This window comes from Typopeltis vanoorti, chromosome 1 (genome assembly GCF_054136105.1).
Source record: "Typopeltis vanoorti isolate ZY-2024b chromosome 1, IOZ_Tvanoo_1.0, whole genome shotgun sequence".
NCBI lineage: Eukaryota > Metazoa > Arthropoda > Arachnida > Uropygi > Thelyphonidae > Typopeltis > Typopeltis vanoorti.
In genome coordinates this window covers 166,226,740-166,239,095 of record NC_143549.1, presented here as the reverse complement: position 1 = coordinate 166,239,095, position 12,356 = coordinate 166,226,740, and the positions used below count along the sequence as shown (strand labels likewise).

The 12,356-nt window shown below is 34.8% G+C and overlaps 1 pseudogene; it reads left to right on the top strand.

The window, feature by feature from the left end:
• Window positions 1-492: 492 nt before the first annotated feature.
• On the top strand, window positions 493-1,734 carry LOC150110615 (octopamine receptor beta-2R pseudogene; annotated as a pseudogene).
• The last annotated feature ends 10,622 nt before the right edge of the window (window positions 1,735-12,356 follow it).

Here is a 12,356-nt window from a genome sequence, read left to right as displayed (position 1 = left end):
AACTATCTTAACATCAGCAGTTGAACTGATATAAACTGAAAATTAATTCAAGTAATTGTTTACGTCCTTTACACTCTCCGACAAAAAGAACCCTTAAAAATGCAACTATTCTATCTTACTCCTGTATTTAAAGCACGAAACATTAGGACACCTGTATTGATGCGCGCGCTTCAAGGACTCTTCGATTTGGCGCGGTCTGCGTAACTAGAAACCACGCATGCGCAAAAAGAGCCGAGATCTTTTTCTCTCTCTCTCTTCTATCGAACCCATTACAGTACATAGAGAAGGAATGTAGGGTTTGCACGTGGAACACTGCAGTTAGAAGATTCACGGACGTTAATGGGAAACAAGGCTCCCCCTACAAGAAATGATGTACCTCTTTCGATCTGGGAATGGAATACGAGTTGAGATAGGATAGTTAACTCCACGTGCTGTGAATGAATGCAGTTCCCTAATGAGGTGCCGACAAAGGAAGAGTAAATCACAAGCGCGATGACTGATACAGTGTACGATAGGCAGCATGAGCTTCTAGTTTTGAATGAAAGTCTATGGACAAGTACAATCGACAATGCCAAAGAAGAGGACTGGAATAATGTAACTGACCTCATCGTTAAATCGTTTGTTATGGGTTTTATTACTTTCAGCGCTGTGTTTGGAAATCTTTTAGTTATAGTGAGCGTGTTTCGACATTACAAACTTCGTATTACAACTAATTACTTTATAGTGTCGTTAGCCTGTGCGGATATCCTGGTCGCTGTATGTGTAATGCCGTTCAGTGCTAGTATGTCAATATTTAAGAAATGGCTGTTCAGTCGACCACTATGTGACTTCTGGAACTCTTGCGATGTTCTCTTTTCCACTGCTTCCATTATGCATTTGTGTTGTATAAGCGTAGATCGTTACTACGCTATTATGAAACCTCTAGAATATCCTAATAAGATCACTACAACGACCGTAGTTATTATGCTTAGCTGTGTGTGGTTGTCTTCGGGTCTCATATCATTTATTCCTATTTTCTTAGGATGGTACACTACGGCAGAACATCTCAAGCAGCGGGAATCAGAGCCAGAAAAATGCGCGTTTGTGGTCAATAAGCCGTACTGCGTTGTGTCCAGCTGTGTCTCTTTTTGGATTCCTTGCTTTATTATGCTGTTCACTTACTGGAAAATTTACCTGGAGGCTTCTCGACAAGAAAAAATGCTCTATAGGACACAAGTATGTTCTGGAGGAACTCATGACAGTACCCGAAGCGGAACTGTCAATAGTACAAGCACTACAGCTCTCTCTCCAACTCCTCGTAATTCTTGTGGATACGATCCCGAAAGCAGCCAGTCCACTCCAATGAAAAGGACCATCAGCAAAATGAAAAGAGAACACAAAGCTGCAAAAACACTCGGGGTTATAATGGGAGCATTTATCCTCTGCTGGTTGCCATTTTTCTTGTGGTATATTTCGATCACGATGTGTGGCAAAGCTTGCGAGTGTCCCGAGATAGTCATAGAAATACTCTTCTGGATAGGGTACTTTAATTCGTCCTTAAATCCGCTCATCTATGCTTATTTCAACAGAGACTTCCGAGATGCCTTCAGGGAGACAATTCAAAAAATGTTTTGTGGCTGTATATGTTTTCATTGGATTAAAAATCCCATGAACACACAGATAACACATTACAGCGGCACCCGAAGATCTACTCAAGAGATAGGAGTGGTCGAAAATAAATACGCGAGAGAGTAGATACTAGAAAGTAGTGGTAAGTGAGAGTTTTTTCTATTAATATTATAGCTTTAATTGTTTTAATGCCTGGGATCAATTATTTCTTATTTTTGAACTCTTTATAAAGCGGCTTGATTCATATTTACATTGTTTATAGAATAATGAGATTAGTTATATCTGACAATAAAAGTCGCCCATATTTGGAATTGCTGACCAGAAGAAGGGGAACCTGCTTTTTGTCATCTGAATAATGGTGGTTTACCACTTATTGTTCCTATAGCTGAGAGTTAGGATATCATTTTGTGAGTAATGGTTGCTCCTCTTCACAACTTTCGAAATTCCATACTTACACATTACCTTAACTGCATTCGGACATGTGAATATAATCAGACTATCGTTAGCAAAAAAAAAAAAAAAAAGTCCAAAAAAAAAAAAAAGTGTTATTCTATGATTTTCTAACCCTAACTGTATTTCACCTAAAAAGTCATAATTCACAGTTTGATATTTGATTGTTAAAGAACTCAGATGGTAGAACGACTCCAGACATGAGAACTTGAATGGTAGGGTATACTTTTGACCAAATGAAATGATCTTTGACAACTGACAAAGATTGCAAATGACAATTACTTTTTTTTTTTTAAAGTAATTGTCAAACTGTTATTGACACAGTCAACAGTTTATTATTGAAACAGGGATACTCGGGAATAAAAAGTATTCTATGGAATAAAAATCTTGTGTATATCTCAGGTATACGATGATAGCTTAGAACTCACGTGGCATATGCACTAAATTTCCTATTTCTCTAGAGATTCCCGCCTTCCCTTGATAGTAACATTCGATGCATGCAATTCTGGCTGTTACGTCAAACAGAATTGAGACGTTATCAGACAAGCAGGAAAAGAACTATTTGATTCTATGCAATTTCTCCATGTGAATGGAAAAGTATTCGTTCCACATACTAGATTGACTGCTTCATTTGTCCTCGGAACATTCGTCTAGTTTTTTTTGGAGATGAAATTATTTCATTTATTTATTTTATTTTATTTTTGAGAATGAAGCGGAATTATTTTACATATGCTAATGTTCTATCCCTATGTAACTTATTAAAAATAATGACGCATATAAACATGTTATTTGTATAACATATCAACTGTTAATTTGTGAAAATAACCGTAGCAGTACCATTACTATTCACCATTGAGTTTATGCTTGACTGTCCTCACTCTGCTCCACACTTTTGCAAAGTCATCATGTGGTATCTATCTCCAGAATTGTAGACTACCACATCAGACCTTCGATTTTAAAGAAGCGCCACTGTTCTCAGCGCTTTAATTGATAATTACGACCAAGGAGAAGCTATTCTATATTAATTTGAAGGTATTAACACCGAACATCTAAGAGATTAATTTCTTTACTATTCAGATTGCCCATTAAATCAGGAGTAACGTCGCTAACTGCTCAACGAACTGTGATAGAATGTTAATAATGCTTTAATTCTACACGACGAATAACCAATGAGGATTTCATACGTGGTTGGAATGTACAACGGATTTACTCTTTCCTCTTCGTGAAAAGAGAGGAGATGAGTGGATAATCGCTAAAGATTGAGATTTCATGGTTAAATGAAAATATTTCAACAGCTTATTAATAACATAGATTGTTTAATTAACAGTATTTTAATGTCCGGTATTCGGAGTGGAAAAAAAAACATAATTAATCATCCGGCAATTAGTTCTTTTATTTTCATCACGTACCTTTAACTGCTTTGAGTTTCACATTGCTTCCACCAGTCGAGTAATGTACAGATTTGTTTTACACCATGGAATATTCTTTGCTGTGAAGAATAAAACAGTCTCGTTTGTATTTCTATGTGTTCATTTGAATACGGTGATTTAATTAACCAGCATTCAATATTTTACGATAAACGACGACCTTCATATATTATGAAGTAAACTGTTTGACCAGAGTAGTACAGAAAAGAGATGCAGCAGTACATGATGGGATAAAAACTGAAAACCTATAATTTTAATGTACTGTGAGCGACAACCTTTCATAGGTGGAAGTCACTTTAATAAAAACAATCGATGTTTGCGTTTACTTAGGAAGTTTTGTTTTTCGTTTTCCTTCACTAATGTTGACGTCAAATTTCTTAGCGTGCTAATTTAAAATCTATTATTTTATATAATTCATTTATTTATCAACATATACATTAAAATTGTTTTTTAACTTACATGTGTGTGTGTGTGTGTGAGAGAGAGAGAGTGAGAGAGAGGGACACTAGAAATTTATTTTCGTATCCTTCTCGAATCATGAATCGGGAGCATCCTTCCGTAGAAAGTTTTCTATTGCTTTAGTTCCTCTAAATGTCCATTTGAAATGCTGGAAATGATGCCCTACTTCCCACAAAACCAATTTCAGTTTTGCCGGAAACGCCGAGTAGCTTTTATTTGCGAGGTCACTCTTGTGTGATGCATCTGAACGACATTCGAGAGAAACTTTCATCCAGCTTACATCAATCAGAGATTAGAGCTGTCTTCAAGACGACAGATAATGTTCAAAATACATATGAAAATACACTTTTGAGACAAAGAACACACGCAGAACGCATCAATACAATATAATAACCTCGTTGGGATTATAAAACTCTTTGACTAACTATAAGTGAATTTGAATGACTCGTATGAAATTTCTGGAGGATATTTTGAATACTGGGATTAAGTAAGCGATTGGAGCATAATACAACTGGAGGATTATGATTTTGGAAGAAAGTTTTCGATGTTTACAATATATCAGAAATCAGAAAATGGAAAGAAGAAAAGAAATCAGAATTCTGAAATTCCTAGATGGATAGGGAAAAACGAGAAACTAAAGTACGCGGAAAGTAAAGTAAATGATTATGAAAACAGAGTTGGAAAAGTTCTCCTCTAATACTATTGTATTTTCATAGTTTGAATTATCACGAGATAACCTTTGCAAATGAAGATAAGGGATGGATGGAAAAGAGACGAAGAAAGGTAGCATTATTACTGATGTTTTAATTCCAAATACGAGATTACGTAAAAAAAGTATCCAAATTTAGGATATTAGAATTTTTTATTACCACTTCTTAATTTATTTGACGTGCCGAATGAAGAGTGTTGGCTTAGTACCAGGATATCAACTCCACAAGGTGTCTGGATGCAGATATTCCAGGAGGGACATAATGCATTCCGGCAGTTTCATCAGATTTGCATTAAATGATCCTGATCGATACCATCTGGTTCCAACATATCCCAGAATGTACTCTCAGAACTAAGATCTGGTGAATGAAGTGATCATTCCATTAAACTATTGTAATTAAGTCGTCATCGTACTCATATTCCTGAAGAACGATCTTACATTCATATAAACAAATATTTCATATTCATATAAACGATCTTACATTCACATAAACAAATAGAGATTTCATATAAACAAATCTTTCAGATCCATTTAGTTTTTTTAAGATTATGCATATGCACTCAGTGAGGTAATTGAATTGTGTTTTTCATAGGGCTTATCAGAACTCCAGTAAAAATGTTACTTTGAGTACTTCATATATAGAGTGGATGGTTAACACGAAGGTGTACTTGGTGCACGTCAGATAAGCCACACTATGCAATTCTTGATCAACAGAGCTCTAGCACACTACATCCTGATATTACTGTCATCCAGTCTAAGGATACGTGTTTCTGCCTTCATATCCTTGTTATCCCATTCATATGAACCGGGATTCATCACTCCATCTTAACCAAAGCAGATTGTTTTTATTTGACAGAACTACATGTCAACTGTTATTCTCCATTCAGGACGTGGTGCTGGAAATAGTCCGACGCATGGGATGCTCACACATATTTGCTTGCAGTCTCTAGTTGCACGATGCAATCATTTTCCAATTATAGCTTGTCTATTGGACTTTACGATCCTGTTGATCTTACCTCAGGCTCTTGTATCGATTACTTGTTTCCGACCATATTATCTCTTGTTGATTTGTTTGTTCTTCGTCACACTTTTTTAATTATACTAGAACGATGTGATAGGCTTATCATTCGTTAGCCATGAATGATGTTACCTGAACAGAAGCTCTTGCTTCGGAAATACTCTTACTGCCAATCTCATATTGTTTCCATTTTCATCACTTGAGGTCACTCAGGTCACGATCTTTACGATTATCAATCACTTTCGAAGCAGAACTAATTCTTGAAATAAAATCTACTTCTTATTTATATCCGTTGATTTTCGCCTATTCTTGTTCGCGTATCACTGGCGGATTTCATTTAAAAAGGGATATCTCTAACATTTATTGAGTGTAATAATTTAATCTCCTATTTTTTTGGTAATGATATCTTTTTTAATTATATTGTAATTAACAGGGTATATCAAGAGGCATCATTACTGTCATATCACTGAAATTTCACAATATTATTTTGCTTTGATTTGTTCTGAAGGAAGTGATGGATGAATGGCCCCCCTTTCGGAGAGGAAGAAATAAGAGTTTTATTCTTGTGTTATTGAAGTCTTAAACTTGAAATCAAGCGATTGCAGATAGTAGAAGTTAATAGTAGAGGTTTTCATCGTAGTATGAGACACGCTACCTGCTTATTGGATGCGTGAGTGGTTTGATAAAAAGGTCCATGTTTTATTTCTTGAGTAGGATTCCCGATTATATAGCCCTAGCGTTTAATTTGTGGGATTATCATTGAAAACATAACTAAATTTTCTTGCTTCCAATTGACTATTATTTAACTTAGAATGGATTGGTATATCTCTGGATTCTTAAGAGTTAGTCTGTTTGGAAAGAAACTAAGCTTGAAAGTAAGATACAGTTTCACGCTGTCTGATTTCCTCATACCATCAACATTTTTTTAAAACTTAAACATACAAGAATTTGTTGAGTGATTAACCTGCAGGCTCTAATACATTAAATGCATCACTGCGACATTACCTCTGAGTCAGGGATTCATTAGGATGCAGATTACACTCTTTTATGTACACAGTAACTGAAACTTACAAAAAAAAAAAAAAAAATAGATTAACTATTTTGTGTTTCTGTTATATGCAATATAGAAACCAGCATGATGCATCATTTTATTTAAATCGCGACCTATATTTGAGAGAAGTAGTGTCTATAAGGAAGTCTATTCTTGTTTTCCTTTTTGTTATTATATGATCGATAGAAGGAGCTAAAAACTAGTCTAGGCAATCTTACGTTCTTCAGTCGTAAAGATAAAATAGGATTCATATAAACCAATCTTTCAGATCCACTTAGTTATTATTATTTTCTTTTTTTTTTATGATGACAGATATGCACTCAGCTAGGTAAACCAAATTGCATTTTTCTTAGGGTTTATCAGAACTCCAGTAAAATGTCACTTTGAGTATATATGGTCTGCTTTCATCTGATCTGTGGTTTTAATTTAATACTGCAATATCTATATTCCTAAGTTAAGATAAACTTATAATACTTATTATTTTTTTATATCAACAACATACACACACATGAACGTATGTAAAAGCTATAGAACATCATTGCATGTGTAGGAAAGAGGTTTTGGAGAAAGTGGAAAACTGATGACATGTTTCTTGAACAGGAGGAGAGTGGTTGTTATCCTTGGGGAAAGCGTTCTTCTAAGAAAGGATGTTCAAAGCGGTAGATAGAAAGAAAGACAGAGATGAGAAGTTAGTTCGATAAGTTAGTTCTAAATAACAAACAGTCATACGATATTTCCTATAGGCTTGGGAGTAATACAAAACAAAACTGTTGACCGGAAGGTGTTCATATTTTTACTGGTTTAAAGGAATAATAGCGGCTAATTTAGTCGAAGATTGTCCGTAAAAATGCCTCAGATAGAGCTTCTCTTTCTCGCACGTATGTATGCGTTCGAGAAAGAGAGAGAGAGAGAGAGAGAGAGAGAGAGAGAGAGAGAGAGAGAGAAGAAGAAGAAGAAGAAGAAGGTAGATTTTTTTCAATGGTTCTTTTAAGGTCGGATTTCGATTGACCGATAGTTTTTGCAACCATTGCGAGCTTTAGTTTAGACTGAATACGTAGCTGGAATTTTCATTTCAACCACTTGCAGTATACTGGTTTCCCTTCTCTTAGATTGCCTTATTATACTATTGGGAAAACAGAGACTTAAATGGTAATTGGAGATTTTGTGTCGAATGAATAGTGAAGCTTTTCATTTCACTTAGAATCATATCTGTTATATCAGAGGGTGTTTGGATCAGTAGAACAGAAACAAAATTCAAATCATGGAATCACCAAGTCATCCCATATAGTACCAAAAGACACAAGAATGAGAATGGCGTGAGGAACATTATTTCGGTATGAAAGGAAATATCGACAAGGTTATAGTCTGAGTTGCCAAGACGAAGGCTAATATTTACATTATATTTGTAAGAAGAGCTAGTTACGAATAGGTCTATGGGGTGAGGAGGGAGGATTATCTGTTTGTTATTAATGTTTGGAACAAGATGATGGTCGCATCATCAATGTCCTAATGAAAGATAAAATTTCACTTATTTCCATGTCCTCGAAAAGAAAACAAACTGGAAACTACTTTATTTAATTAAACGTATTAATTAATTAAATGTATCACTGCATTCTCGTAGCAACCTATCATCTCATTGTTTTCTTGAAGCAGAAATCCAGGGTTTTCCAAGAAGATACATCGGTAATATGTTGCAATTTGTGTATAAATAAAAAAAAACTTCATAAATGGTGAATAAAGCCAATGAGGTATACGTTAAGTTTCAGATGAATATTTTGATTTATTAATGCATACTCAAAAATAATTTTCTCTTAGAATTATTTTAAAATTTGACCATTAGTCAGACATAATTTACTTTTATAAATGACTGTCGGTCGGGCCAATAAACCACATCGTTTTGGTTTGGTCGCTTGTAAGAAATATATATTCGATTTAAGTGAACATTAATCTTAGAATTCTGAAAAGAATTAGAGGAAGCCGCAATATCATTATTCGCTGTATGCACTGTTTCCAAACATTTATTTGGCAAAATTCAGAAGGAGTGCATATAACGAAGTATATTTAAATTCGAGGAATTCTATGAGTTTTCTTTGAGTTTAGTTGATTTCATTCAATTTTTTTTTTACTTATTGATTTTTTTTTTTTATTACGACAGGGACATTTTTCCCCACAGAGGTGAATTTTTTTGTTAAGGAAGTTACGATCACATTTTGATCTTCGGAATTTATTTAGAAAATTCTTAGATTCTCGTTAAATAACATAAGTTGTTTTTCTCTGGGTGTATATCTGTGATTATTAGAATCACTGATTCCAACTGCTGACCAATATAGCTGGAGAACAGAATATGAGGTTTTCTACATAAGTCGCTCACATCAGTGACCTTGAACCTGCTACTGCTCTTTGTTGCAAAAGTGAGATTTCTTAATGATAGCTTGCTATTTATAAAGTGAAACAGTGAAATAAAGAAACTACTTTTCGAGATCTCTAATAAATAAAACTTATAAATTAAGCAGAATTTTTACAATTAAAAATAACATTTCTGGAAAGAATAACAATGCTTCATGAATTTCTGTCCACAGTCTATGTATCAGTCAATATTTGAAATTCGTTAGGCGTATTTGACAAGTACTAAGTCACACACACACACACACACACACACACACACACACACACACACACACACACACACACACACACACACACACACACACACACACACACACACACACACACACACACACACACACACACACACACACACACACACACAGGAAGCCTCCTTAGCTTTATTCTCATGGCGACGTGACATTTGTCCTTCCGTTAACCACACTTCGTTCGATTTTCATCTAGTACTCGAGGAATCTTTATAATGGCTTTTCAATTTCAACGAGTTAGCCAGTTTCAGTGGAAGAGCTTTCTTTCAGGAAATTGAGATTTTTTGACGTTAAATTGGCCAAGGAACACAAGCAATTAATCTCTCATAATAAGCCATTGGTACTTAACATAATCTTCTTGATTAAATGAATGTCCAGCCTTCTGACAACATGGCCGAACCATCATAGAGTCTACTTACGGGGATATAATAAGTGGCTGATCACTCCTACAAACTATCCCATTATTTTCCCAAAAGTCAAATTATCTCACTTCCGGGATACTCCACAAACACCGTTAATCAAATCATCAGGTATCCTATTATCACTCTTTCACGGTCTTCCGTGACATGCAGCAGAGAGAAGCAGATCTATACTTAAGATTATTTTAAATCTTAAGTTTAGTTCTTGGTACGATTTCACTGTATTTCAAAGCTTTCCATAAATGTGGAAAACTGAGTATCCTGTTCTCATTCTTAATCTCATACACACCGTTCCTTACTTAACCTCGCAGATAGTAGTTACATAGCTATCAGGGTTAGTGAAAGATTTTCCGTATAGCACATCCTTTAAATAAAACAGAAGAATAATCTTCATCTGCTTTCATTATCTTAATTGTCTCGATATTAATAACTGCAACTGACTCTGAGCAACATCGTTTGTAGCTTCAGTCCATCCTCTCCTTACAAAGACCGACTCATTACAAATCAATTACACTAAATAAAGGTGATAAGACACTCTTCCTTTTACTCAGTTGCAATGTGAACCATTCACTACATGTTTTAAATACTTTAACACAGACCTCACTGTTATGATATTAAGCAGGCATAATAATAATGAGTTGTCAGATATCCATGAACTTTACCATTATCCATAAATTTTGCCTATTGACCATATCATGGGTCTACCTCAAAATAAATACTTAGAATATTGTTCTACGCCATCGGTTCCCAACCGGTGGTACGCGTATCCCCGGGGGTACGTGCTGGGCAGTTCAGGGGTACACGAAAAATAATCAGTATTGGCGGAAAAACAAGTTAAGTAAACTATTTTACATTAAGATAGGCACTGAACAAAAGTGTCAGTATTTAAAAACAGCTATTTTAAAAACAAGGGGTACGATTTATAGAAATGGGTTTAAAAGGGGTACGCAAGTGGAAAAAGGTTGGGAACCACTGTTCTACGCAGTCCTTAGCCATTCTGAATTCACCTTGCTCAATTTTAAATTGTCTTTTAATCAAATCTCAATCCTCCAAACAGGCAAACTGTTTAGAAGGATACAGAGAGTTTACAGACCTAATACACTGGCTTCGCATAACAGGTTGCTTCGACTTAATCTCAAACTTCAACCATAATCCCGAACATCGTCATTCCCTTTCTGCTTAGAGCATTTCTGTAGTAATTTTCACCTTGCGATTTACGAAGCAGAATTTATATTCATCTAATTTATTAATATTATTAACGGAACGAATATCAAATTGAAAAGTAGAATTAGAGTACTCGCTAAGAAATGTGGTCACATGACTGATTATTGTTAAAAGATTCTCAAAATGGTATTTGATCTTTAGCAGTGGCGTAGCTAGAGCTTTTGCTGCCCGGGGCGGTCCCTGAGTTTGCCGCCCCTTCAATACACACCAAAAATACTACAAAAAGTCAAAACTAGGAAAGAAATTAAAACACTATGTTTATGTTTATTTTAGTTGTAAGTATAGTTGTTAAAAACTAATTATTAATTAAGTAATAAAATTACTAAGTTAACATAAATAGAATAGTCGTCGAAAAATAAAATTGTCTCACGTGAAAAGTGCCGCCCGGGGCGGATAGCCTCTTCCGCACCCCCCCCCCTAGCTACGCCACTGACCTTTAGAAAATCCTCCTGTAATTATTCTCCGTAGTGGACATCACTGATTTCTGTGCTATTGTACGGATTTTTTTGTGTTTATACTGTGCTCTTGTTTATTAATTTTTCCTATATCTTAATTTATTCTCTTTATATTGCTACACTATCTTCTCTCAGAAATTAAATGCATTGCCACGTGTATATATCGTGAGATTAGCTTCCACGTTCAACAGCCCAAACTAATTATATCATTCTGATTGTGTATTTATAGCAATCAGTTCTTCCAAAACCTTAAACAAAAAATTCAAAAAAAAAAAAAAAAAAAAACACGAACTTATTAGTGATAATTATTTGACACGTGTCAATTAAAACATTATTACTTTTGCTAAATATTTTTTGTTGCTTTTGGGAAGTTGTGTAGTTTTGTCAATTTCGTATTAAAAGCGTAATTCAATTATTTCATTTTCAACAAAATCACATTGAAATATATATTTGGAATCTTCATTTATTTCACTACTACCTATAAAAATGATCAAATACGAAAGTGTTACACAAACTATTTGGATTTGCAAGCGAAATCCACCCAAAATACTTGTTATTGTTCAAAGGCGCTTAGTAACGCTGATAATAATTTAAAGAAGGGATATGAAACCAGGAAATCTTCAACGGCTATTTCGTAAGGGAATAAAGAATTAAATACTGCTAGATACTTAACACGTCGTTAATTCCCAATGGGCGATCACTATAAGATGTCCAATTACTAAAGTTTACCTCAGTGCTCGATATCTAAGACGGAATCTTTTATATCCTTAGGTCAATATATTTTTAGAGTCTTACATATCTGTAAATTAAAAACTCTCAGATGTGTTTTAATTAACCCTGAAATGGACAGATTTTCATTTATGGATTATTTGGAATGAACAA